The 23,385-nt window shown below is 41.7% G+C and overlaps 1 protein-coding gene across 6 annotated transcripts in view; it reads left to right on the top strand.

Moving 5' to 3' along the window:
* The window catches only part of FRMD4A (FERM domain containing 4A), a 307,366-nt gene that overhangs the window by 167,451 nt on the left and 116,530 nt on the right, over positions 1 to 23,385 (top strand). The window lies entirely within an intron of this gene.

Below are 23,385 nucleotides of genomic sequence, written 5' to 3'. Positions count from 1 at the left end.
GAAAAGATTCATTAAGACTTTTTCCATTTAAATCTCAGCTCTTTCTATGCATAGAAGTCCACTGGTGGTCCTACTTAGCTATTGCTGTATGCATGCTCTTCATGCATGAGTAAAGTGCAAATCTTACAGAATTTTTCTCTATAAGTCTGTATATCAATCTGCTCAGCTCCTCCTGCTCTATACAATGCTGTGGGCAGATTATAATGCGTGTTAATGGTGACAGCCTTAGATAGAAATAACAATACAAAACTAAAGCTAGCCACAGATGGAAAGATATTTCTGCTACTTGTGTTGAATGAGTCTGTTTGAAAGGTCCTAGAAGAATCTTTTGGAAGTATCCTTCTAGAGCAGTGATGGCAAACCTTTTATAAACCGAGTGCCAAAACTGCAACCCAAAACACACCTATTTATTGCAAAGTGCCAACATGGCAATTTAACCTGAATACTACAGTTGAGTATAGTATATCCTCCATGTAGTATAATAACCTGAATACTTCAGCCCAGTATATCTTCCATGTAGTATAATAGCCTGCCTACATTCAGTGCACTGCCTGGGCTGTTCATAGTCCACCCTGCGCTGATAAATGGCAGGATAAGTCCGACTCTAAGGCATACTGGCACACCATACACTTTTTCCAGGGTGCGGGTGCCCACAAAGAGGGCTCTAAGTGCCGCCTCTGGCACCCGGGCCATAGGTTCGCCATCACTGTTCTAGAGGATGATTTCTGAAAGCTACTTTAGTGAAATACAAATCATGTTATATGGGAGGTCGTAGTCAGACAAAAGAGTAATCTGATTTAGTAATGAGATCCCAGGGTTTTATATTAATTAGTTATTTAATCCCATGCATAGTAGAGAGACATTCAGATTGATTCTATACTCAGATCCCTTTAAAACAGGTAGAGAATAAGTCGGATTGGGAGGTCGAGTAAGGACATGAGTAAGTCACGCCTGGCTGTCAGAGGTAATCAGTGGATCTGACAAAACAGAGGAAACTTTCAAGCAATGTTTTATAGCAATAACCGGGTTTTATACAACAGGATATAGTGATTAGTGCTACTATATTTCATTGTAATCAGAGGATGCCAATAAAAGCAGAACGCAGGAAACAAATCCCCATTTAGAATGCACTGATTTATAGGATCTTGAACTTCTATGAATGATTTCCGGAAATCGCTTCTCATTGACATAGTAGCCCACTATGCCAATGACTTCCAGAATGCCAGAAACCGTCTAAACAGGATGCGGATGGTGGTCCCAGGTGTGTGACATATTTAAGTCATATGTCATTTTTGAATTTGAATGGCATAGCTGGTTAGTACAAGCATAGTATTGAATATGATTATTTTTAGGATATCTATTGTTGGTGGACCCACTTTGCCGTTAAACAGTTGTACATTATAATTGGCAGTTTTGAAACCAAATCAAGTCCCGGAGATCATGTGTATACTTTTTCTGTAGTCAGCATGTGCACCCTGGAGCATGTGCAGTTTTTAGTGCACTGTCAGGCATCTTTAATGGCTTTAGATACTTGGCTTTAATTCCCTGGAGTTGGCAGCCTCGCAATAAGGGTTTCATTGCAAAAGCTCTTTATCTTATGTTAGAATACTCATTGATTTTCTCCGTATTTATTGTGTGTGGGTCAGTATCAAATTAGCCAAATGCTTCGGCGTAATGTTTTATCAGCCCCCCAGTCCTGCTGAGCTTTTGATAAAGAACCAGGATTTTTGAATGTTGAATCATTGTAAAGCCAAGGTTGTCTGTCTTAATAGAGATTTTATTTTTAACACTTCCATCACTACAATAATTAACTTATTGGACTATCAAAATGATCAACATTTGCAAAGAATGAAAAGTGGCAAGCGGCCTGGAGGTAGATATCTCATGCATTTCTGCATATGGTCACACATAGAGTCAGACACTGCAGATGATCACAGTTATGGTATGATTATATAAACAAGTATTAGCCCAGGAGCTAGCAAAATATTAAATGCGTTAGAATACTGGACATAAAAAATATATAATTTGTACTACATATCACAATACTGGTAGTTTTTGGGATGAAAGGCCATTCCATGTATTTTTGGGTTTCCTCCTCTGCATAGGGCAAACAGCCCCTTGATGAACCCATGCCTATGTTTCATATGTTCTTTGTATACATGGAAGTTCTTGAAAATAATTTTCTCTGGTAGACCCAATGCACCTTAACCTAAACCCGTTCATATAGATATATACTAACACAGGAGGTTCTTAGAAGGAGTTAAGGAGAAGGCTAGATGTGCCTTTATAGCCCTCTAAAACACAACTTCTCAATAGTTTTATATTGGTTTTCACCAACCAGAGCATGATAGCATTTGGACCCTGCCATCTATGGTGAAGACCATGTAAAAGTCCCAAAAATATTCAGCTTGCCTTTCAATTGTCTCTTGAATGCTGTATAATTTTAATATAAGCCCAAACTGAGCCAGTCATGTTGCTAAGAAAAAGGCCTGTGCAGCTTATGACCACTGTTGTGAAAACTGCCCAAGCTGAGCCTCACCAAAATTATGGGGCACCTCCCTGGTGAGGCCTACCTCACAGTCTGAGAAGCACTGATCTAAAATCTGTCTTCATGGCATCTATATGGTCAGGGGGGCTTACAATAGAGATTAGTTGTCTCTAATTTAGTAAATGCGCCCATGTCATAAAATGGGGCTTACAAAATAATGTATTAACGCCCTGATTTGTATTGTATGATACAGTTGTTGGTAGTAAAAAAAAACATCATTTAATAAAAAAATATATATAAATCAGCTAGTTGTGTGATGTAAAATGTATGCAGAATTGGCATATGTAGAATTGGCATAGTTGCAACCAATCAGATTCCACCTTTCATTTTTCACAGCTCCTTTAGAAAATGAAAGGTGGAATCTGATTGGTTGCTAAGCCAGTTCTACTTTACACCAATTTGATAAATGTCCCCCTTTATGTCTGTGTCAAGGGAGCAATTTCTAATCGTATAATTGCCAATCGTGAGAAAGGAGTATACCCAGCCGGTGCATCAAGTTATGAAAACAGACCAATGACCTGCATTGCCTTCCCCGCGTCTCTGCGGCGTTTACACATGGTTGACCCAGGTGGCTGTACTATATCACTGTGCACTTATTAACTTCCTGAGGAATTCTGGTCTTGTTAAGCCGCCAACCCAAATCACGCTGCAGCCCATCCACATAATGTAAACTGGAGAGCTGATTAAACAAGTTTGTTGCATGCTTTCCTCCGACACCCTTCTAACAGATAGCAGGCAAGTCATTTGCATGTTTGGAATTAAAAAGGAAGGGATCATCAAAAATGCAGACAAGCAATTATTTTTCCGCAACATCTGTTTCCCCTAGCACATGTCTAATTGCACGCTGTTTGAAGGCTGCCATCAGGAGATTTTTGCAGAGTCTGGTTTACACAATGTAAGCTGAGATCAATAGGATGGAGAAATTGTGAGGCTGGTGCTTCGCCATTGATTACAGTTGCTGCAGAATTTTCTATTTTAAGACAGTTTGATTTTGTGAGAACGTCATCAGCAGTAAATGTCAATCTCTATCTGGTGTCAACGCACATTAACAACGCAGTCCTGAATACAATAATGCTGGAAAACTGTCTGCAAAATGACATTGGGGGACGTTTATCAAAACTGGTGTAAAGAAAAACTGCCCATAGCAACCAATCAGATTCCATCTTACATTTTCCAAAGGAGCTCTGAAAAATGAAAGGTGGAATCTGATTAGTTGCTATGGGCAGTTTTTCTTTACACCAGTTTTGATAAATCTCCCTCATTATGTCCAAGAATTTTTCAGCCCTACTGTCAGTCCTGTGGATGTACCATGCACAATTCTTACATGATGATCATGTTAATGACTACATCCAACTTAACGACTTCATTTATTGCCGAATGTAAAGACTTTCTTTATAAAATAGTGTAAAAGGTAAAATAGCGAGAGGTATTCCATAACACAGTGCCTTTCAAGCCTAGTATGCACTGACATTATGGTCATCGTATGAGGTTTGAAGTCTCCGAGATTAATCCTAAGCACAATGTCTACATAATTGAGCCAGAGACCTACATAGAGAGTATTAGTCACTTTGTAAAAGTCAGCATAGGACCCATTCCTTGAGCTGGTTCATGCCACCCTGCACACCACCATCCCAAAACAAGTGGGCCACACACTTGTTCACAACCTACTTGACTTTGTATTGATAGAAGGCTACTGTTGTCCCTTCCATTTGTGTTAATTGGCTTACCATTATATAATAAGGAAGGACACTGGTCATCAAATATATATATATATATATATATATATATTTATTATTGTATATATGTGTTAGCTATTCACATCTGCGTTGAGGCTTCCAACACATTCCAGCTGTGCCCAATGGAACCCATTAATATATAATGGGGTCCATCAAGTTCTGCCAAGGTGCCTATGGTTTTGACAGGAACAATAATATTGGATAACCTAATAGGGCCATCTATGCAGAAATCCGTTGTGAATTATTTTCTTGATAGCAGAATACATTGGACCTCATTGCAGTTCGCATTGCTTCCAAACATGATGGCACTGACATTACTGCTCTTTATTGTCCTTATACTGACAGTCTTTTCACTTCTTGACTTCTCAGATTATATGCCTTTCCTTCCTGACAGCTGATATATCAGCATTTTTTTATTTCTTTATAACATCTGACATTTAGATAAAGTCTTATTCACTATAATTTATCAATTTATTTTTCCTGCTGGACTTGAAGGTCATTAATAATTTTTTTTACTTTTTATATGATATGATTTTATCATATTTAAAGCTTTTCTCTGGAATTTCTCTGTTCACTTGAATGGAGCTTAGCCCAGCCTAGGCCAGTGTTACTAGTCGTGATGTCACTGGGCCTGCAGTAAACTGTGAGAAGGCCGCAGCGCTATTGCCAGCACCGCTGCCTTCTCAAACAGCTGATCGGTGGGGGTCCCAGGTGTCGGACCCCCGCCTATCAGATGCTGATGATCTATCCAGAGGATAGATCATCAGTTTAAAATAACTGCAGAACCCCTTTAATTTGTTTAATTAATTTTTAATACTTGTGACATAAACATCACAGGCATCTGCAGCAATGCACAAATATGTAGGCTTCAGGGTTTACTAACACTCTGAAAGAATAATCTTAAAACATAACATTTAATATCAAATGCTGATAAAATCCTAGATACTATGTGCGAAAAATATATATAAAGAGATGAGCACGGTATAAGACCCCTAATAGCAGTGGCCCATGGTCATCTCAGTATAGTGATAATGAATTTTAAACTGCGCGGCGGCACTGAGAGGGTAACCAGTGTGTCCTACCAGTACCCAGGGGAGGTCATCGGCTGCTTCAACACACAATATTATAGTAGTCGTTTTTCCTGTATGGATGGTCGGATGAATCACTGGGGAGATAACAACCAGCTGACAGTCGAACACATGTGTGCAGGGTCCCTAAGGAACTCCTATGGCTGTCTAACCGGTAACCCTGTAACTAGAAGTGTGGTAGCAACCTGACCACAGGGCACTCGTCCTTGAAAGGACGACCCTGTCTGGAACCTTTCCCTAACTCTAAGAAACTATATGTCCCTAAATATGCATGAGCATTGTCCCTACACGCATGTTTCACTGCCAGGACATTGGGCAGTTCATCAGGGGAGATGATGTGAAATAAAGCAGGTCAATCCTTGATGAAGTGGTCAAGCCTGCAGACCGAAAATGACACGATCAGTCAAATGGTCAGAAGGTGCACGAAGGTGGTCGGCTCCTGTGTGGGCTACCCCATAGATAAGGGGTTAAGGATGATGCAGTATGCAGATGAATGTAACTGCATGTGGGACGCCCTTTGGGGTTTACTATGCTAAATCAAGAATCTAAACAACCTGCAAATGGTATGTCAAAATAGTATTCTACTAGAGTAAACCCACAAAGAGTGATTGTTTTCCAGATTTTTCCATATATACTGTGTTTCCCACACCATAAGATGTACCTGACCATAAGACTGACCTAGGTTTTAGAGGAGGAAAATACGAATAAAATATATATTTTTCATCATACCTCAAATCAGACCCCTATTCTTCATCATACTTCAGATCAGACCCCAATTCCTCATCAGACCCCAGATCAGACCTTGATTGTTTATCAGACCCCTATCAGACCGTCATCAGACCTCAAGTCAGACCCCTATCAGACTTCTGATCAGACCCCCTTCAGATCCCCATTGACAGAAGACCAGGGAGTGCTAAGTACACCAAGCACAAGTAGCGCTGTATTCACTGCTCCCTGGTCCTACTGTATACTAGTGGACATAATGGGAGCACACACTATTATTTGCTTAAGATGCACTGCCATTTTCCCCCACTATTGGAGCTAAAAAGTGTGTCTTATGCTGCAGAAAATATGCTAACTATATCTAAGGGCAGTTTACCCACTAAGCAACATTGACCAACATGCCTATAGTTATGAAGGTAGGAGGGGAATAACCCAGAAAATAAACCTTTCACTTGGCAAATACCATTCTGCGTAATTAGTTATTCATTTTTAACATTAAAGAGCATTTGTATAGTAACAAACAGGATAGAAGATAAGTGTCTGATCAATGAGGGTCTGACTGCTGAGGACCAGCATGAGACGAGAGGCCTGTGTTTTCCCATTTGAATGGAGTGGTATACACATTTAACAAGTGCTTGACTGCCTCCGGCTGTCCTATAGAGTTGAATGCATGTGTCCCTCGTTTGGTGGTAGGGGACCGACTGCTGGGGCTCCTGTGCATAAGAGACTAGTTCTTGTACTGAAACAATCCCTTTACTAGGACTGTTAATGACTGTTACTCAGGATTCTCATGGGCACAATATCAACCCCTATAGTGGTTTGTATATTATAAATTGTATTTTCAAGTGATCAAATACTAAGATGGATTAGAAAAACATCTAGTTACTCATACATAAGCCATGTTATCAGACATTATCTCCATTAGATTTCTAACATGTAAAACTGTTACTCATTGGCTAGTGTTTATTTCATTATCCTCGTGGCTCTGCTTTAATTAGCCACAACATTTTAATTACAATTCCTACGGGAATAATGGGTCAGCACTATGAATCATCAGACTGGCTACGCTCTCAACAAGCTCGGAAACGTTATTTGCGTCTAGAGTAATCCTTGTAATATTATGTAGCAAATGGTGCCCACTGTAAGTGTTTCAGCTTAGCACAGAAGTAACGTGTGCTGCCCGCATCCGTATGTCCGTTCCTTAGCCCCGCAAAAAAAATATAACATGTCCTATTCTTGTCCGTTTTAGGCATTGTTACAATGGATCCGAAAAAAAAAACTGATGACATACAGATACGGTCGTGTGCATGTAGCCTAAGTGGCATGTTGGTTTGATTTCAGTATAATACTGGTTTTATCACACAAATAAGTGGTATAGAAAATATCACTTGTACAATGACGCGTTATAATTAGTAGATGGGCAATGGACACCCAATGCAGATTTTATCTTAATACTGACCGAAAACTATTATATATTTTCATTGTTTAGGCTAATTTTAGTAATCCTTAAATTTTCTGCTTCTCCTGTACTTCATGTATACTTCTGAAACAAAATGCTCTTCATTCTCCTCATTACTAAGGGGTTCTGCCTGATTTAGAGACAACCGGCCTTTGTGCAATGTGACCTCACCTGCACTGCTGAGCCAAGGTATCTGGTCAAAGCCTTCTCGTAACAAGTCTACAAGATCCACCTCACTGACTTGTTCGGAAAAAAAAAAAACATTAGTAAATACTTTTATCCCCCATGAAATAGCAATGCTGGAGCTTTTTAGAGTTCTGCATTGTGCTGTTAATCTGCCTGAGAATTGTGAATGAATTGTCTACTGGGCATTTCCCTTGTCTGAGGGGCTTATACCTCCACCATCCGTCACTGTGCAGTCAGTGCTGACACTGTCAGAGGGCTATTTTTTATGCAGTTTTGATGCAGTTTTTGAAGCCCCAACAAATAATGGATTGTAAATGGAGCAGAGTTAAACCCTGTTCACACACAGTCTTTTGCTGGCGAAACTCCCGAGACAAAAAGCTGCCAGTGGCCATGAGGAGTTCTCCTCCCATTGTTCTTAATAGGAGGCCACACTGTAGCTCATGTGGCCCTGTGCGGAAACCACAGTGGATCGTGCCTTTGCAAAATCCACTGTGGAAATGGGGCCTTATATAGGAAGAATTCTACTTGTTTTTACATTCATCATGTTTTGGCTTCATAAACTACATACAAAATTAGCATGTAAGTACCTTCAGACTATTTAAGGACATACACTTTGGTCAAGGAAAATGGTAACATCCATTTGTCAAGTTATTCATATATTCCCAGGAGGAACATTAGAGGAACGGTACAACAGAAAGTCCTGAGAAAAAGATCCGACAGAATTATTTTTCTATGAGAAATTCAAGCATTCCCTAAAACAGACATGTCAAAGCCAACACGTCACCTTTGATTAAAGATTCCCAACAAGTGGCACCACTGGTCACTAAAGACATAGGTTTATCAAGGCTTTTATGTGACCAAAAAAGTTGCAAATTATAATGCAAGCCATATTTGCATCTACACTGAGAACGGAACCGGAAAGGTGGTGGCCAGAGGACCCCAGGTTTTCCATGGTCCGGCCACCGCCAAGCGCACTCCCCATAGGACTGAATGGGAGCGCACCGCACTGGCACGGGCACTGCTCCCATTCATTTCCATGGGAATTACGGAAATAGTCGAGCCAGTGTTCGCCTATTTTCGCCGACCCCATAGAAATGAATGGAGGGCGGCTGCGCATGCGCAGTGCGCCCTCTGCAATCTTCAGGGGTCCATTCTCGATGTAGGTGCGGGTCCTAGAGATATGTCCCCATTGTCTGAGTTGGGAATAAGCCTTTAACAGGCAGTACCAAACACAGCCACTACAAAATGTATAGCAATGTGCCTGGCACACAATGAAGCTCTTCAAACATCTGATTGGTGGGCGTACTGAGAGTCTGAGCCCTTTAGTGTAATATTCATGGCCTGTCCTAAGTACAGGTCATTAATATTAAACCCCTTTGAAGGTGTCCCATAAACTCTTGATCAGTAAAGCACTGTATTTTTGGCAGTTGTGATAACAGCTGGATGCTGGCTTCCAAACAGCTAACATACATCACTAAAATAATATTGAATATTCACATGCAGCTTTCTAAATGATATGAATGTACCTGTTCACGGAGGCAGCAGTGTGTGTATTGGATGTGTTCATTCTCTCCACCACCAGACCTGATTCTTTTTCGATCGTTTCACAGCAACACATTCACTGGTTCATTTAATTAGTTCTCAGAAAACCCATTTCTTTAAAAAATGATAGAGGTTAGCGCAGCTAGGTGAATGAAGCTTGACTTCTTCATGCTGTCAGGTGTGCGTATTAGGAGGATCACAATAGAAACAATTGAAAATCGCTGCAATTCAGATACTTAAAATGTTCATTCTGGAGTTGCCATAATTCAAGTTTCCATTTCAATAGGTAGAAGATATATCTTTATATCAGATAGATAGAACTACAAGAAAAAGTAAGTGAACCCTAAGACTACATTTACACTACAGTGAAAACGGCGTTGTGACGGGTATTTTTAGAATGATGTGAAGTCAATGGGGCTATTCATGTGAATAGTGTCCATCAAAAATAGGACATGTTCTATTTTGGGCTTTTTCACAGCCAGGTGGACCCCATTGAAACCATTGCGACTATTTTTAACGGCCGTTTAGACAGGACTTCACCCGTAAAAATGGGTACACTATTGGAAAATGGCCTTTTATCGGTTAAAATGAAAATAATATACTCGCCTCATCCATTTGTACGCACAGAGACAGTTGCTCCTCTCTTGATGCAGAAAGAACGTTTCTCCCAGCGTTATTATTAATGCTGGGGGCCACTCTGGGGGACAATATTAATGCTCAGGGACATTATGTGTACTGCAGGGGTTTGGATTTAAATAAAAAAAGCCAATGAAAATCATCCATTTTTAAAGGCTATTTTTAACAACTGTTAAAAAAGACCAGATATTGGATGCAAAAATGGTTAAAAAATGGCCATGAAAAACTGACAGTGAGGGAGATATATCAAGACTGGCAGAAGCCTCTTAACAAACCAGGCACATCTTTGCCCTGCACCAGAAACTGAAGTCTACGCCAGTTACAGGCTGGCGTAGACTTCAGCTATAAGTTCCGCCACTTTCTGGCGAAAGTTACAGTAAATGTGGCGGATGGTGCGAAGCCACGCCCCTTCAGCTAAGTCACGCCCTTTTTCTCGACACTTCAGAAAAGTGCAGAGAAGCTCAAAAAAGTCGCACATTATGGTGCACACATGCCGTGTCTATATGTGCATTTTTCATGGGCATTTTTACCTGGATTTTTGTATTGATTTTTTATAAATTTTGGTTTGATTGTGAACTAAGTCACAATTATAGACAAACACAATCATGGAATCTAATAAACTAACAACACAAACAACTGTATCCTCATCCATGTATTTTATTGAGCACATTAAGTAAATGTCAGCAGTGCATAGAGAGATAGTAAGTGAGCTCTTGAATTTAAAGGAATTTTCCAGGATTTAACAATTAATGACCTATGCCTAGGATAGGTCATCAAGATCAGATTGCCGGGGGTCCAACACCCTGCGCCCCGCTGATCAGCTATTCCCAAGTACGTAGCTCTAGTGTGGAAAATACGCACCAGACCTACACAGCTCCATCTACTTAAGTGAACTTGAGCAGAGCTGCAGTAACTAGCTTCATCGGCTACATAATGGACAGAGCTGTGAAGTTTCGGTACCTATTTACTGTGCCGGAGCTACTGCAGAACAGCTGGGGTACAGGATGTTCGACCTTTGCCAATCTGTATCCTATCAGGATAAATCTGTCATTAAATCTTGGATAACTATTTTAATAACCTATAGACCCCCCTTTAGCAGAAGTCACCCCCAACAAACAATGTCTGTAACTGCAAATAAGATTTGACAACGTTGAGGAGGAATTTCAGACCATTTCTCCCTGTAAATGTGTTTCAGTTCATCAATATTTTTGGGATGCTTTGCATGCACAACCTTCTTCAGATCATGTCACAGCATCTCTATAGGGTTAACATCAGAACTCTGACTTGGCCATTTCTTTTTCAAACATTTACTTGTTTATTTTAGGTCTTCTGAAAGTTGTTTGCATCAAGACATGGTTCACACTAACCAGTCTTCCTTAATAAGAATATATTTGTCAGTAACCAGGCTTTGTGTGCCTTTATTTAATAGCACAGCACGTGAGAAACCCATACTTTTCAATCTCAACTCCTTAATTGAAAGACCATTTGCCAATTAACTCATGGGGAAGTCATTATCACAGAGGTTTACTTATGTCATATAGAAGAAACCGCAGCACTCTCCTGTCTTCAATTCAGTGGAATTTATTTCACCAGCAAAAAAATGCGACGTTTCGACCGTAAAGGTCTTTCTGGTTGCTTGAGAAAGACCTTTACGGTCAAAACGTCGCATTTTTTTGCTGGTGAAATAAATCCCACTGAATTGAAGACAGGAGAGTGCTGCGGTTTCTTCTATATGACGCATCCAAGGGGGAACTTCTGACTGGCTCCCAACACGGCTGGCACCACCACAAGATAAGACTTTAATTTTTCGTTGTGCTGCTATACGCATTTTTTCCAGAGGTTTACTTATGGTGCAACTGTTTGTGTTATTAGTTTAGTTAGATTGTGTGTGTGTCTTTTTAAATCAAATCTTTTTTATTTATTTGACCAGAACAGTGTTACATAAAAACATTGAGTTGTAAAATTCAACAGAAAATAAATCCATTTGATATAATCTTCTGTGTATTGTCAAGTTATTTTATAATTATATAAACAAATATATGTAAATATATATAATTCTAGGGAAAACTACCACCCCTTCCCACCTTCCTTTAACCCTTTCCCCCCACCCTTACCCCCACACCCTTACCCCCACACCCTTACCCCCACTCACTCAGCCCAGCAGTTTTATTTCTTTACTTCCCTAGAGCCTAATGTGATTATGAGACATCCAGTCACTCCATAGTTTATCAAACTTTTGTGGGCAACCGCTTTTGAGAAATATAATCTTTTCACACACCAACATATTGTTGACTTTCATCCAAAATTCCTCTACTGTCGGAGGGCTCACCTGTATCCAGTGCAGGGCTATTAGTTTTCAAGCAACATATAACAATCTTCCCACCGCTACTTTTATATACTCATCTGCCTCAACCTTCGAGACATAGCCTAGATCTCTGTCTACCCACACTGACATTGTCTGATATATTGTCTCCAATATTCCCATCCAGTACCCATCTAGACTCTGACATTGCCACATCATATGCAGCAAGTCGGCTGGTTCCAATGCACATCTTGAACATCTTGCGTCACTCCTGACACCAATATGATGTAAAAATATTGGTGTTTTGTACACCCTGTGTATAATGTGTATAATGAATAGTTGGGATAGTTTCCCCTGTTCACTTAACGACACCAGCGGGACCGCCTCTAGAATGTCTTCCCATTGATCTTGTGGTTTCTCCCCTATATCTCTCTCCCATTTTTTCATTCGTGATAGTGGATGGGAATTCAAAAACTTATCGAATAGCAAAGAGTATAGCACAGATATCAGGCCTATCTTGTCTCCTCATGAGAGCACCAGTTTTTGGGCTGTCTCTAGTTTAGTTATGCCATTACATTTTTTAAACGTAGTATCATACGCATGGCGGAGTTGAAGATACTGATAGAAACTGGGAACCTGGAATTTCTCCTGTATATCCATAAAAGACCTAAACACTCCATTATCTATCAGGTCACCTATACTAAGGATTCCTTTAGATTTCCAATCCTGCAGTCCAGACAATGAGAGAAATTCCAGTAAAAGGGGGTTATTCCATATCAGTGATAAATAACTAAAGCCCCCTATACCTCTCAGCTGTTTAACTTTTGTTCATACTTTTTTCATGAGAACTAACTAACCCTCTAATATCCGCATACGGTCTCTCTCACCTATTTTTTGTTGTAGAATCTGGCTAGTCATATCAGTCAATGCATAGTCCATCCATCCCTTAAAATGCTGACAGTGCGCTGCTAGATAGTAGATCCAAGGATTTCCCACAGCCAGTACCCCTGCCGTTTTATCATGCTGCAATGTTTCCAGTTTAATCCTGGGGTGACCCCCCCCTCCATATTGAATCCCTAAATATATAATTAATTTTAAGAAATCTGTCCAAAGGTAACCAGACCGGGGTGTTATGGAGTATGTATAAAAGTTGTGGCATCATCACAATCTTGAGGAGATTTACTCTTCCCACAACTGAGAGAAACAGCTTACACCAGGCTCTAACCTTCACTCTAAATTTCGCCAAGAGTGGACACAGGTTCAGCTCCTCATATCCCTAGGTACTTGATCTTCTCAACACACGGTATTTTATTATTAATAATCATGACAGATACAGCTTGGCCATCAATAGGCATCAATGCTGACTTTTGCCAATTAATAGTAAGGCCCGATAGCCTACCAAACCTGTCAATAAGAGACATAGTGGCCGATGTAGAAGATGACGTATCTCCTAGAAATAAAAGAGTATCATCGGCATATAATGCTATTTCATTATGTATCTGGCTGTTTTGAAATCTCTTTATATCCGGAGATTGTCGCACTGCTGCCGCCAAAGGCTCAATGGCTATAGCAAATAATAGGGGTGATAGCAGGCAACGCTGTCTAGTTCCCCTAGCTAATTGAATACAGCTAGACACATCCCAAATAGCCCTAAACCGTGCCTGTGGATTAGAATACAGTACCTTTACCCATTTAATAAAGCGGTGTCCAAAACCCATACAGCTCAACGTACCCCAGAGATATCCCCACTCCACACTATCAAAAGCCTTAGCAGCATCCAGAGACAGAACAGCTCTATCTCCACAGTTATCCGCAGAGACCTGTAGACTAGTGTATACTCTATGGATGTTGATAGCTGTAGACTTCTGGGGCATAAAGCCCGTCTGATCTGGATGTATGATGTTGAGAATCACCCTGGACAGACGTTTTGCCAAAACTTTTACTAAAAGTTTAACATCCGACGTTAGAAGGGATATCGGCCTGTATGAGTCTGGGAATCTCGGGTCCTTCCCTGGCTTCCGTATCACTACTATAAGGGCCTTCTGCGTAGAAGCCGGGAGTGAGCCCGTCTCCAATGAGTAATTAAAGACTTTTAGTAGTTCCGACAGTAGTATTCCCTGAAATCTCTTGTATACTTCCACTGGGATACCATCCAATCCCGGTGCTTAGTCATTAGCCATATCTTTTAATGCCTCCTCCAGTTCCTCTAGATTAATAGGCGCATCTAATTGTTCCCTTTCCTCTGCCGATAGTGTAGACAGTTCTGCCTCCCTTGGGAACTTTAATATTGCTTCCTCTGAATTAGATGCCTCAGAGGTATACAGGGAAGAATAAAAATCTCTGAGAACCCCCAAAATGTCCTCCGTACCCACACAGGACTTCCCTCGTGAATCCACCAACTCCATTATACATGTCAACACCTGCTGGGCCTTGGAGATAACAGATAACATATGACCCACTCTTTCTCCTTCTGCAAACACACGTTGCTTATAGAAGGTACTCTTCCTATCAGCGACCTGTAGAAGGTGGCATCTTAGCTGTTTCTGTGTCCCTCTCAGTACCCTACTGGCCGCCTGTGAGGGCGCCGCCCCAAATGCCTCCTCTGCTTTCGATACAAGTTTTTTGAGCCCTGACATCTGCCTCCCTGGACCTGTTTATATGTGAACTAATAGACTTAATAAAAAGTCCCATCAAGTAAGCTTTCATAGCGTCCCATGCGGCATGGGTGGACGCCGTACCCTTGTTAATATTAAAGTATTCTTTAATGGCTTCAGCAACACCCAAAATCTGCAACCAAAAAGCATTGCATTTCCATAAATTCATCCCCGGCCTAGTCCCCCCCGAGGTCCAATTCTACCTTTTAGCAAGGAGTGGTCCGATAAAGATCTGGGTTGATATTCAGAGGAGTGGACAAGCGGAAACATTGCATCATTAACCAGTGCCGGATCTATTCAGGATAGGGTTTGGTATGTGGATAAGCTACAAGAATATCTACATTCTAGCGGATGTCTTACTCTCCATACGTCTATTAGCCCCACCTCTTTCATAATGTTTCTCAACGCCGAGCTACCCGGAGACCTCCCAGCTCCCTCCATTCTACATCTATCTACTTGATCATTCAAAGTACAGTCATAGTCTCCTATAAGCATCCACGAGACCCCTGGGTACTCTGCTAAAAAATCTAAAATCATTCTTAAAGGGGTCGACGCAAATGGCAGGGGGATGGAGACCACCACCAGTATCATTTGAGTACCTACATAATACACAGAAAAACCTCCCCTCTACATCTAAAAGTTCCCTAATACCCTCAAATCTAATACTTTTATGCACTAATATACTTACTCCCCTGGAATGTGAAGCTAGGACCGCATGAGACGCATATCCCACCCATGGCTTTTTTAGCCATTGTAGTGTATTCTTAGTCAAATGTATCTCTTGTTAACAACATATAGCCGACTAAAACCGCATTAAGTAGCTAAAAATACTATGTTGTTTAGTCATATCAGCCACATCCCAGCTGAGTATTCTAATAATAAGTGTCATAATTCAAAATGGAAACAGAAACGTGATCTCCACTCAATAAGTTCCTATTGTGCATTAATTCCAAACCTTGTATCGTCCCCGTAACTAAGCCGGAGTGAGTGCCCTCCCTCCCTCCCCTCCCATATACCTTACCAAAAATAAAGGATTTAATCCCAAATGAAACACTGCTAATGATCCCATAACTGGGGCACTCACTAACAAACTTGCCCACCGTTGAATGCAGCATATTTAATCCTTCAACTCTCAACCTCCCAAAACACAACCTGTAAACTGTGAACAACACTTCCTGTGCTATTCACACTCCTGCGTCAGAGGAGTTTGGTGATAAAGTGTTAATCAGATTGTCCCATCTGTGGAGCCGTCCTATGACGAGATGTTCTGCACACTATAAAACAAAACAAAAAAGAGAAAATGGAAATAAAAGGAGAAAAGAGATATAGGAGGGAGAAACATCAGCTCCATCCATATGCAATTGTGTTTGCATCTCTTCCTAGGTGCAGTCTTCTCAAGTGTCCTTATTCTGCTCCTTCAGGTGACTTTCATGACGATCCAACTATTGTGCCGCCTCTTCTGGGTCTTCAAGTAACCTGGTAGATCCTAGAGCAAAAACTCTTAGTTTAGCTGGGAACAGCATAGAGTATTGGACTTGCAAGTTTCTGAGTCTTCTCTTGACATCCAGAAAGCGTGTCCTCCTCTTCTGGACCTCTGTGGAATAATCTGGGAAAATTGACATTTTTGCCCCATTTATGACCAGATCTGTATTATCACGTGCTTGCCGCAATATGGTATATATTTTTCCAAATCATCAGCCCATCTCTTGCCGCTGACTTAGTCGCCATTTTAATAGGTCTTGCCTCATCTTCCAATACTGACACTCTTTTTTCTACTTCTGAGGTTCTTTGATCAATTTTATGCATATCATGCCTTATCAGAGATATATCTTCTCCCAGACCGCCCACCTGAATATTGAGGGCTTTAAGGGTAGTGTTACAGCTTGCAACTGCCACCATGATGTCTTTGAGGGTGGGTTTCTGTTCAAGGGGTTTGTGGGGATCTTCTTTCCCCTGTATGACTTCTTTAGAAGCGGGTATCTGGCGGCCATTTTCTCCCTCCCTCTCTTCATCTGAGGATCTTTTCTCCTGGTCAGAGGAGTACATTATTGCAGTCTCTTTATTTCGAGACCAGTCCCTCACCCCCTCCAACACCCTTGCAAACCTGCTTAAGCGTGCTGCCGCGCTACGGCTCACCACCTCCTGATGTCCTTCCTCCTCCATGCCAGCGCCATGTTGGTTGAGCTCTGCACTATCCGTTCTTGTGGCGTTCTTCCCCCTCTTTGGCATGTTGGCGCACATATGTGCCTTGCAGGTGAATCTCCCCTCTCCCAGGCTCCTTTCCAGGCTCTTCTCTTCCACCAGAGAACTGTGATCAGGATGTTTCCGGATGCCGGCAGGAGCGCTCCAAAGTGCGTCTCACGCCATGCAGCGGCAAGCCACGCCCCCGTGAATTTGTGTCTTAGATAACAATCAGACCACATTTTTCCAGTCAATAATTAATAAATTCAGGTAGTTTGAAGGGGTCGGCTTACTTTTTCTTGCAACTGTAGATGGATCACACCTCTTTTTTATTATAACCGAACATTGTTTTTTGGAGTTTATACCATAAATATTGTGTACATCTGTGGAATAAGGTCCCAGTTGCAGTTAATCACTAGCTGCTCCATCTCACTAATGAGAGTTAGTAGAGAAATCATCAGAGGTTTTCCTCGCTACGTCCATTAAACTCATTACTGTTTATGCTTTCTTAAGCATAACATTCTGGGTCAGAGTTGCAGACCAGAATAGCTATTTGGAGGCTCATTAATAGGCCTATTCCTTTCAGTACTCCCTGGGATTGCAGTTTATATATGGAGCCTTTTGTGTGTGTGTTTTTTGTTTACAGCAAAATGGCAAAATATCTACTTTTGATGGTCATTTATTCAATGGTTACATCTTATTATATTCTTCACAGTGATATTTTCTCAGTGCAGAGGTAATGAAGTCTTAAGGAGGTTTTTCCAAGAGTCTGCTCTGCTGTCTCCATCAGCGATTAGATTTTCAATGGAGAAAGAATGTAGATGCTCTCTCAGTCTGAATATGAGGTTTTATTCCACCTGGTTCTGCTCCTTTAAGGCTATTGGAGGAAGAGCTCTTTACTCTCTGCGCAGAGCTGCTCCACAGTCATTTCTGCTGTAGCATCCAATGAGAAGACCACTACAGCAGTCATTCAGAGCAGAGGGGAGAAGCTGTGCAGAGCGCACTTCACAATGAAGCTCTGCCTCTAGAAGGTGCCTTAAATGCCCCCAGGTTGCCAACCATTGGCTGGTGAATGTTAGGGTGTGCGCACTGGCTCTTTAAGAGGAAGTGTGCACCCTACGGGCAGCATAAGTGGTGCTGTCAGCAAGCAGGTGGTGGCCTGTGTGAAAAGTACAGCACAACCTTGGTGGCACAACTTTGCCAGGAAGAGGGGAGTGGCGGCGGGCATGGACCACTGTCATAACACTGTAATAAGTTGCAGTGCTGTGTAATGTGTGTAGCCAAGGGAGTGTGTGTAGACAAAAGAGAGGGTTGTGCCTATAATGTTTAATGGCACATTCTGTCAGGAATGAGGTAGTTTTTAACTCAATATTCATAGAAATTCAATTCAAATTTTTGGCTTTTTCTTTTCATTTCGGCAGTACTACACCACTGAAAATGATATACAGAATATTATTCTTCTGCAGTAGTCAGCACAGAGAGATACAACTCCTATATAGATAGTTAATCTGTTCTCAGTTTACTGCTGCTGTGAGAGAAACATGTTATCTGAAGGGTAAACGTCAAGACAATAGTAGTTGTAGAATTGGGATAACAGTGTGACGGCCCTATTAATCTCTTGAAAGACCTGGATAAAGATGGCCACAAAATAGCATCACACTTGGTGTAATGTGTGAAGCTCTATTTGCATTACTACAGGAGTCTCTCTCTGGTCAGAGTGATGGTCTGACTGAAAACTTAAGTGATGCTGTTTACTGTTCTAAAAAAACAAAACAAAGAAGGAAGTTAGAGTCAAGACAGGAAGTAGAATGACTTAAAAAAAATATGTCCAGAAAATCATCAAAAAATGATGAAAGTGTCCCTGGGGAGGACAATTCCATGTATGTTAGAAAAACCATAATGAATGATGGCTAAAGGGAATATAAATGTAACTTCCAGGAAAACCATGCCAGACAACATCACAATCTGCTCGAGGAATGCAGCAAAGCCAACACTTTTGAAGTTGCTGAAAATTTTCAACCAAAGTAGCCTCCTCGCCTGTGATGTCTCAGATGATTTTTTGTTCTGATGTCAAGTCATTGTCAAAGTGCAGTCAAATTGCATCTGTGATTGTGTCTTCATAACAAGGCCGCCTTCATCCTCCTGGGAACTCCTTATCTCCTTGACTCCCGCTTTCTCGACACTGGCAAAGTTAGTCTCCAGTCTGCTGTCAGCTCCCGGTAGAGGATAATTGTGTCTGCGCCGGTCCCTACCTCCCTCCCCGCTGTCTGTGTGTGCATGGTAAACACTCTTCAGAATCGCTTTCCTCCTTTACTACGCCGTGCTAATTAAGCAGATGCTATATATAGGCCTGTAATAATAGTAACACTCTACTAACGAAGGGACCTGCCATGCTACATGCCAGTGTAAAAATACAGCTTTGATTTTTAATGAGTGTCTGTTTGCTGCTGACAACAATTAACTGATGAAAAACAACAGGAATCCAAATGGTCCCATTCACAGGCGCAAACTTATAGTGATATCTGGGTCAACTGGAGAGTGATGCAAGAAGGCTGTGCACTATAAAATATAATCTGTGCGGTTTAAGCAAATCCTTGCGAAACATGATCATGCCAATAACCTACATGTTGTTCTGTCCCATGATGAGCTATGGCCTGTAGAGGCCTCAATTGTGTTTTTCTTTTTTTTACAATTATATGTGTGGTCTGTTTTCAGGATATGGTAGGTAGGCTCGTCTTGCTTTCATTTGAATCTTTTTTTGGCTGGTAGATTTATTTGAATCCCCTGTTTTTATTTCTAACAATAGGAAAGGTTATTCCTCGTTTTTCAGTTATTTTAACGATGAAGTGCAGAGATTAGGAGAGAAAATACATCAGCTCCACCTACTGTTAGAATGATGGCATTACTTCCATATCCAATTACATGATATATAGATGGTGTGTCCTTTGTATTTCTGTTGTAGCTGAGGCTGTGATCTTTATTAAGGACCCTACCCATAAACAAAAATAGAAGTGTTAGGAGCTGAGCATACTATCTTCCTCCAGCCAACAGTTAGGACTTGTCTGGACCCAAGAATCCTTATTTATAGGAACTGTGCAGCAATTTTATTGTAAGTTGAGACTTCTCCTGACTTACAGTAGTTTTCTGGGACTGTATTCTGATGACTTTCCCTTAGTATAGGTCATCAATATCTGATGGGCTGGGGCACAGCGCCATACATTGTAGTGGCTTTGTCTGGTACTGCAGCTGGGTTGAATTATACTGAGCTGCCTTGATCTGCAGTGTCAGGAACAGCTACAACTAAATGTACAGTGTGTCTGGTAATCAGTGAGAGGACTGCAGACACCAATCAGATACTAACTGCCTAGACTAAGGAATATTATAGTCCTGGAAAACCCCTTTAAAGGGGTTATCCAACCCATATAATGCCCCCAAAATACCCGGGTACCTCATACAAGTTATATTTATCTCTCTCCTAAGCACCTGTGTTGCTCTTGATGCCCGCACTGCTGCCGCTGCATCTCCTCATCGGTCGGATCAAAACATCCGGCGATGGGGGGTCAGCCGATAGCAGGCCGTGATGGGAACGAGCCTCCCCTGCTATTTGCTGCAACACCAAACCCCCCCCCCCCCCCTCCCGGTCGGATGTTCTGATTCACGCAACGGGGAGATGCAGCGGCGGCCATGCAGACATCAGGAGCTACCTGTATGAGGGGCCTGTGCATTTTGGGGGACATTATAGGAGTTTGATAACCCTTTTAAGTTTCAGATGTCATTAGCGTCATATATGTTTCATTTTTAGTAACCAAGTCACCTAGAAGGGTGTTCACCCTCTCTGGAATTTGTCAAAATGAAAGAACCCTCCCATTCTTAAAAAGCTAAACAGCTAGTAATGATGGGGGGTGTAGTACATCAATAAAAGATGTGTGTGCTAGCTGTTCAATAGCAGTCATTACATCTGGCAGTAACCACAGGAAAACAAAGGATAGTATTTTCAGCAAACACATGGAGTAGTCTTAATGTACCTCCTTAGACACATACCTTGAGCATTTTTTTTTAACACCTCAATATACTTTATTCTTCCTTCACACGGTGATACGCTTCCTTGGGAGTAGCGCTGCAGTTACCTGCTCCGTCCACTAAATAATAGATGGAGCTGTGTAGTTCTGGCACCAGAGCCACTCAGGAAGAGATGATTGGTGGGAGAGATGTGTTGGACCCCTACTGATAAGATATTGATGGCCTCTCCTGAGGAAAGGCCATCAATAGAAACATCCTGGAATAGCCCTTTAACATTGCAGTACCCAAAGAGATGTCACATGGATTTTGAAACATATAGGTTTACTCTTTGTCTCTGCATGGCCTGATACCTGGACAATTCTCAGCTTGCTGCATGAATCGGGGAGGAGATGTCTCTATCCTCTTCTAAACTCATGTTTATTTGCTGAGACTTTTTAGAAAAAATATGTCTTAGGAGACTGGAAGGTGTTATATACCAATTTTTAGGTTAATTAAAGCACACTTGATTAGTCCAGAATTGATTCGGGTCTAAATTGAACTTTTCAAAAAGTTTGTTCTAGTTAAAATCCCTTTTTTCTTTTACTCAGGATGAATTCCAAATTGATAGAACTGATTTGCTCATCTCTAGAATGTATATTTATATATACCTACTTGTGCTTCATATATTCATTTTTCCCCAAAAAATGTTTGGTGGTGGCCTCAAACTATTCAATAAGTGCTTTTTCATGATAAGATTATCCCCTGGTGGTAGCCTCAAACTGTTCAATCGGTGCTTTTTCATAATAATATTTTTTATCTATAGCTGTGCTTGCATCCTAACATAATGCTTCTCTGAAAAAGAGACATGCAAGAATTCAAAAAGAAAAGAACGCTGAGTGACTTATACCAGGAACCCAGCTCTTTCTGGGTAACTAGCCTTTAGCAGAGCTGAGCAAATAAAATGTGCTTGGCTGCCTGAGAACAGTGATGGTCAGTTCGCAGTGTTCGCCAGCGAACACATGCAGGCTGCCATCTTGACTCACAAGTCCGGCGATGCACAGGTTAGCCCTTACCTGTGCCTGTGCCGCGAGTCGGTCTGAAATCAAATGCGGTCACCAGGAGAAGGCAGTTCCGAGAACAGCTGCCGGGGGCCGTCATCAGGCTGTTCTCGGAACTGCCTGCTCCCATGACCGCATTTGATTTCAGACCAGCTTGTGCTCACAGGCACAGGTAAGGGCTTACCTGTGCATCGCCAGACCTGTGAGTCAAGATGGCAGCCCGCATGTGTTCGCTGGCTAACACTGCGAACTGACCATCACTGCCTGAGAATCTTTGGTTGGAGTACCATTTCTCCTTATGGAGAGTGCCAAGTATGCATATGGAGTATGGTAAGCCAGCCAACATTCCTCTGGGATTTTGAGAAAACTACATGAAAATTAGCACATCCTACATCTGAGAGAGGATTAGAAAAGCAAATTTTAATATCTTTCCCAGAAACCCAGAGGGTAATTACTTGGCATACAGTATTTCACACACATACACCGCATACTAGGTTGTCTCCATAATGAGGAAGAGTATCCTCAGACGACAACACATATATATTGCTCAGAAACCCAGAGTAGCATTCTCTCTCTCTTTCGAGCTTTGACAGATTAATGCTAACATATATGCCAGACATACACAGACATCCATGTCCCATGTTGGAATAAAGCAGAAGTCTGATAACAATTCACCAGTACTTACCTTCATGTTCAGCTTAGGGCACCCGTGCATGGAGCAGCCTTTCTGTATGTTCCACATGCAGTTTTCTGCTAATTGCAAGGCTCCACCAGTACTTTCTAGGGCCTCTTTCACATCTGGGGCTTTTCCAGCAGAGATCAGCCTGTCGGAGCTCTCGGGATGCAGCATAGTCGGATGTTACCGCTATGCCGACAGGCCCCCATTGACATAATGGGATTGAGTAGAGATCTGGCTGCTACCTGACAAATATGCCAGGAATCAGCTGGATAAAAACTGCTGCTTGCAGGGTTTTTTGTCCAGCCAAATCCTGGCATATTAGCTGGGTAGTCAATATGGGAGCAAGCAGACATTGCTGTAACATACCTACCAGAGCCTACCAGAGAGCTAACGCCAGTGTGAAACTAGCCTAAGGCCTCATTCAGACAACCGTATGGCCACTGTGTGAACTCCTTGCTGTGGTTCGGGCCGTTCACTTGAATGGGTCCGTGATCCGCAACATAAAGCAAAAGATAGGATATGTCCTATCTTTTGCAGTGCGGAGGCACAGATTGGAAGCCTGCGGAAACACTCGGAAGCCCTCCATGTTCTTCC

This window comes from Bufo gargarizans, chromosome 2, assembly GCF_014858855.1.
Source record: "Bufo gargarizans isolate SCDJY-AF-19 chromosome 2, ASM1485885v1, whole genome shotgun sequence".
In the NCBI taxonomy this organism is placed as follows: Eukaryota; Metazoa; Chordata; class Amphibia; order Anura; family Bufonidae; genus Bufo; species Bufo gargarizans.
The sequence above is the reverse complement of the archived record's forward strand: the minus strand, read 5'-3'. Positions and strand labels throughout refer to the sequence as shown.